Source organism: Quercus suber, unplaced genomic scaffold (genome assembly GCF_002906115.3).
Source record: "Quercus suber isolate HL8 unplaced genomic scaffold, Cork oak 2.0 scaffold_182, whole genome shotgun sequence".
Taxonomy (NCBI): Eukaryota; Viridiplantae; Streptophyta; class Magnoliopsida; order Fagales; family Fagaceae; genus Quercus; species Quercus suber.
This window is the reverse complement of record NW_027069640.1, coordinates 923,155-929,154: the sequence shown is the minus strand read 5'-3', so window position 1 is coordinate 929,154 and position 6,000 is coordinate 923,155. Positions and strand designations below refer to the sequence as shown.

The window sequence follows — 6,000 nt, the reverse complement described above, 5'->3', positions numbered from 1 at the left end:
TACTTGTGTCCTAGCGTTTGGGAGAAGATTATATGTGGAGTGAGTCCCATGATAAGAAGTTGTTGTTGAGTCTCACTTTGTTTCCACGTTCTCTTAATGCAGGTTGGGTCGGCCAGTGATCAGAACCCATTGTCCCAGGAGTCCTATCTGATTCGGTATTGGAACAAACAGACCGGAAACAGCCACACCAAGCCAGTGTTTCTCCTATCCAAAGCGTCCCCACTAAGCGCAGTTGAGTCAGCCAGTTTCTCCAAACTCGCCAGCACCCACAACCACAGCGCTCTCTCCTCTCGCTTCTCAGCCTTCTGTGCGTCCGCCAACCTCCTCTGCTTCCCTGATTCTTCATTAATTACCGAATCACACAGACGCCATCTGTTTAAGATACTGCCCGCCACCCCTGGCCACCGCAGACCAGAGATCCCATACCACCGGTATTTTCTTCTGGGAGTCGATGTTAAAGAAAGGGACGGTGATGCCAATGTGGGACATTAAAGATAAATTGCCAGAAAGGTCCTTTTTGCCGCGCTCCATTTCGTCCAAACTGCCGTTTTCTACGTCCAAAATCTCTGAGCTGAAGCGGGTTTTTCATGCGGGTGATAATTCCCCCATGGAGACTATGTTAGTTGAGACCTTGACTGATTGCGAGAAAGCTCCTAGCCTAGGCGAGACCAAGCGGTGCGTGGGCTCAGCTGAGGACATGATCGACTTTGCAATCTCGGTCTTGGGTAGTCGAAACGTTGCCATTCGAACGACCAAGAATGCAGAGTATAATGATCGGGTCGGTCAAAGGGATTAACGGTGGGAAAGTCATGCAGCAAACGGTGTCTTGTCATCAGAGCATGTTTCCGTACCTAGTATATTACTGCCATTCGGTTCCCAAGGTTCGGGTCTACGAAGCGGATATACTGGATCCGAATTCGAAGGCTGAGATCAATCATGGTGTTGCCATTTGTCACATGAACACCTCGAGTTGAGACCCGAATCATGAAGCTTTCTTGGAGCTAGGGTCAGGTCCGGGTCGGATCGAGGTTTGCCATTGGATTTTCGAGAATGATCTGGCTTGGACAGTTGCTGACTAACCGTTAGCACACCAAGGTGGTAAGAAAAATAGCAAGTTGATTTATTCAAGATACATAAGGAATTTTAGTTTGGCCACACCTTGCTTAGGTGATAAGTTGTAAATGAAAAAAAAAAAAAAAAAGGTTAAATACTATTTTGTTCTTCAAACTTTATAAATAATTTTTTTTTTTATCATTCCTAAACTCAAAAAAGTTAATTTTTCATCTATAAATTATTAAAAATTTTGTCTTTCATTCCTAAACTATTGAAAATATTTTATATTTTTTTTCAACTTTAAAAAATATTTTTTTTCATTCCTAAATTATTGAAAAATGTCTTTTTTTTTTTTTAATATCTATTTTTGTCCCTAAATTATTGAAAAAAAAAAACTACTTACAAAGTTTAGGGATAAAAAATAAAAATAAAAATTTTCTTTTTAAAGTTTGGGGATAAAAAACAAATTTTTAGTAAAATTTAGGAATTAAAATAGTATTTTACTCAAAAAAATATTGTGTTCATGTGAACAAATTAAGTTATTGGTTTACTTTACATCCAGATGATGCTTATTAGTACTACATAATTTGAGTTTTGATTAATGCTTTTAAGGCCAACTTCAAAATAATTGAACTCCACATAAAAAAAAACTATTTTTACCTTTCTCTTTATATATCATTAATGGTGTGTTTGAATGAATCTATTTCTTTCAATTATTTTTGTTAAAAAAAAAATTGAAATTAATGTATTTATTTTTTTGATTGCAGGAACATCCTCGCTAGAGCTTCACTAGAGGATTGTAGGTCTTGATTCAACACATATATGTATCATGAAGCTAATAAATGTGTTGATAGTTTGTGTATTTTAAACTTGCCCTTCATCTAATATTTTGTGTATTTATGGGAAGTCTAAGGAATAGTTATTCCTAGAATAGTTTAATTATGTATTAAGCTTGTAATATATATATATATATATTGAACTTTCTCTTCTAATTTTAATTTATATGTATAAATGGGAAGTCTAAGGATTACTAATTACTCCTAGACTAGTTTAATTATGTTTTAAGCTTTAAATGCAATATATGGACTTTCTCTATTAATTTATGTGTATTTAGGGGAAGTCTAAGGAGTACTTACTCTCTCTATTTGTTTTTTTTTTGTTTTTCTTTTCTTTCTATTTTTGAGTTCAGGATTATTTACTCCTTAAATAGTTTTTTTTTTTTTTTTTTAATTCTAATTTGATTGTGTATCAAGCTTGTAATATATAGTGGGCTCTAGTTATCTCAATTGATAAAATCTCTTGTCATCAAATATGAGATTTGAGATTTAACTCTCGTTTACACTAAAAATTAATTGATATCTTGGCCTACTAATAAAAGGAAATAATCATGAAGCAAACATCATAAGTTGAAATTTTATCATATATACATATATATATATATATAACTTGTAATATATGGACTTATATATACATATATATATATATATATATATTACTAAAGACTTTCATTATTTCATCCACAAAATCGGTCTTGGCAATATCAAAAATTATTAAAGACAATTCACTATCCTAGGAATTATTGAAGTTACTAGGGTATTAGGAAATTATTTTTGATAGTTACTATGCGGCACTATTTATTTGTCACTAGGTAATATTGCTCATTGTACTTTTCCCTTTTTACTATTCATGTAGCTTTTGTTCCTTTATAAGGCATACGAATCAAGGACACAACTAATGTCTAGTGCACTAATGCACTAGATGCAATCTCAACCCACAAATCAATTGTGTTAGGCAAGCCTTACACATTGCCTACTTCAAACCAAAAAAGTAAATCATCTTAGTATAAGCCTTGCCTTGTAACCCTATCCTTCCTTCCAATATCAATCCTTGTATTATAATTAAAATTATAATTATAATATTTTTAAATATTTGAATGAGTATTAGTGTTTAAATTACTATTCAAAAATTTCAAGATCAATCAAGTAAGTTTTTAAGTTCTCAAAAATATATTTATTTTCAACGTTTTATGTTGTACCATTCATTTTGTTATTGAAACATATTTCTTTCATACATATTCATCCATATTTTCTCTCTTCATCCACTCATTGTACTCCTCCTTGGTTCCCCAATTGATATCAGAGCCAAGTTCTCTTGAAAATTTTTATTCATTTTTTTTATTTATTGATTTGTAATTCTATGAAAGAGTGCCTTTAAGTTGCCCTGGCGTTGGTTAGCAGAAGTCCATTGGTTTGCCCTTGTTTAAGATTGAGAGTTTAGGATGGCCCTATTAGTGTTCTCATAAGACAATTTGAGTGAGTCGATCTAGACTATAGTGATTTTTTTTTTTTTTTTTTTTTGAAGAGAGAATATTAGGTTCTAAAGATTTAGGTGTAAATGTTTAGAATCATATTTTATTGTACTGGCAAACCGAGAACAAAACATGTCTACTCTATGTGTTTAAGCAATGCTTAAAAGTGTTTGTTTCAAGATTCAAGTCTAGCTGACTACAAAAAAAGGAAGTATGGTTCTGCCTTGCTCGACCGATTGAAAATCGCAGGTCTAGTTTTTCTATAGAATTTTTAAACAGGCCCAAGCCTATGAAAAAATTTCGGGTTTCATCTAAACTTCTTCATATATAAAAGGGAAACCCTAGCCACATTTTGTACTTTCTAACTACACAAGAATATACCGGAGTAAAAACTACAATCAAGTGTTGGTAGAACACAATTGTTGCATCAAGATCATTACTGATAGTGATCTAAAACCTTTGAATAGGATCTTAAAGTCACAAGCAAGGCAGCTTGTGTTGCTATAAATCCAAGAAAAGAAGAAGTCCGCAGATTCGGAACTTGTATGTGGTCGTGTCAGTAAATTACCACTAGAGGTAGCAATAGATTTAGGATTTAGTTTACTTTGAGGATAGTTAGGTCAAATCCTCCTCAGGTTTTTACCTTGAAACAATTCATTTCATTAGTTTTCCTAAGTCATCATATCATGGTACTATTTAATTTTCCACATCTTTGTATGATATGATTTATTCATGTTTAACCTAGATCTGAATAATTAATCTAAGTAATTACTTGGTTAATATATTAAGTTAAAAAATTTGTTTAAGGGGTCTAAATGAACAAACTGACACTATTGTGAAATTAATAACGTTTAATTATGGATTTCCAACTACATTTCTGAAAGCAATTTTCCAAAAGTACCAAACATCATTAGCAACATTAAAAGGCAAACCAAGGAAATACATAATATTACATCGAAAAGTTTTGAAAATTGTATATTAACGTCTTGAGACATCCAAAGATGCAATTACAACATGGTTATTATTCCACCAATGGAAAAGAATAATCAAACCCAAAATTTAGAGCATGCCAAATCAGTGTCTGATAAAATAGAAACTGAAAGAAACTAGACAAAATAGCAGATGTAGAAAAAAATGATAGAAGCAATACTAATAGTTTGAGAGAGAAAGAGAGTGTATATACTATATAATGTCAAAGCCATTGTTCATGACCCAAGTTAGTATACACTAATCGAAAATTAAAAATGATATTACTGAAAGGAAACAAATCAATTTAGGTAAAAACGTTTCCATTTCAACATAAAAGCATATCAACACTTACATCACCACCACCATTAGGATCACCAAAAGAATATCTACATGGCAATAGTTAATAATAGAAGTGGCATTAAATTTTCCATATAACAAAAAAGAAAAAGAAAAAAACAATTGTAAGCTTATGTATAGAGAACACAACAATAGATGAAGATTTTTTTTTTTTTCTCTCTTTTTTTTTTTTTAAAAAATTTTTTTAAGTTTGGAGTCGAATCCAGGGGTGTTTAATCAATTAAAAAACAAAATCTTTATCAGTGGAACTTATCTTACCAGCAATTTGTAGCATTAATGAAAGTAGCAAAATTCTTTGTGCATCAAACTGTATCTTATGCAGTCAAAATAATGAACAAAAATTTCTAGTGGGGTGACCCACATTGATGCCACTTGCTCTCATGACGCTAAGGATTTCAAAAGTCTAATGATTCTGATTTAAAAATAATAATAATAAATAAATTATCAAAGTAGGAATCAATCTGAGCTGAATCCAGGCTTAGCTCATTTTATGGAACAGAACTGGGTTAAGTTTTGCTAAAACCAATTAGCTGCAATTTTGTTTATTGTTAGTTTTTGTTTTTAGTGCTTGTAATTCATTCTATTTTCAATTACAAGATTTAGGTGACACCTACTTTAACCTATGGTAGAATCATTGCATTATTGTTCAATTTTTTCTTCCTATGAAGAGGATGTTACCATTTACATATCAATATATGCACGGCCTTACCAGGGATAATTGGTTATCATCTTCTTAGGCACAGTAGCAGACAACATACGATATGGACCGCAATTGAGAGGGCAGAAGCTAAGTGATGAGGAGGTTTACAGCTTGCTCAAACTTGCAGCTTGCTCTTGCTAGGACCTTAGCTAATAAACCAGAGATAACCCTTTACACATGATCTTGGACGATTTGTAATCAGCATTGTTAAATATTACTAGCATGATATCTTACCATTATGTGGTAGTCTAATGGCACTTTGAAATGTAGAAAACACTTGCCCAATAATTGGTATGCGATTTCATGAAGGAAAATAGTAATTTTAAATGAAAATGTAAATTTTTATATAAAATATATATATATATATATATAATTGCGATTTTGAAACTAGGGAAATAGTGTGTTTCCCAATTAGAGGAATTTTATCAATCTCCGCATAGCAGATTGGAGGAATTTCCCTTTAAACCAATTTGAAAGTAAACTTTTTCTTTTTTTAAATTGTTAAAAGAACTGTGTTTTTGTACTGCAATTTTTTATGACAGCAGCACTTTTCATAGATTTTACCAAGCATGCGTGTTTCTTAAAAATCATATTTTCAAAATGTAATTTTTAT

General features: G+C 31.9%; 1 pseudogene; it reads left to right on the top strand.

Moving 5' to 3' along the window:
* Positions 1–349: 349 nt before the first annotated feature.
* LOC136069657 (polygalacturonase-1 non-catalytic subunit beta-like) lies at positions 350–2,184 on the top strand (annotated as a pseudogene).
* The last annotated feature ends 3,816 nt before the right edge of the window (positions 2,185–6,000 follow it).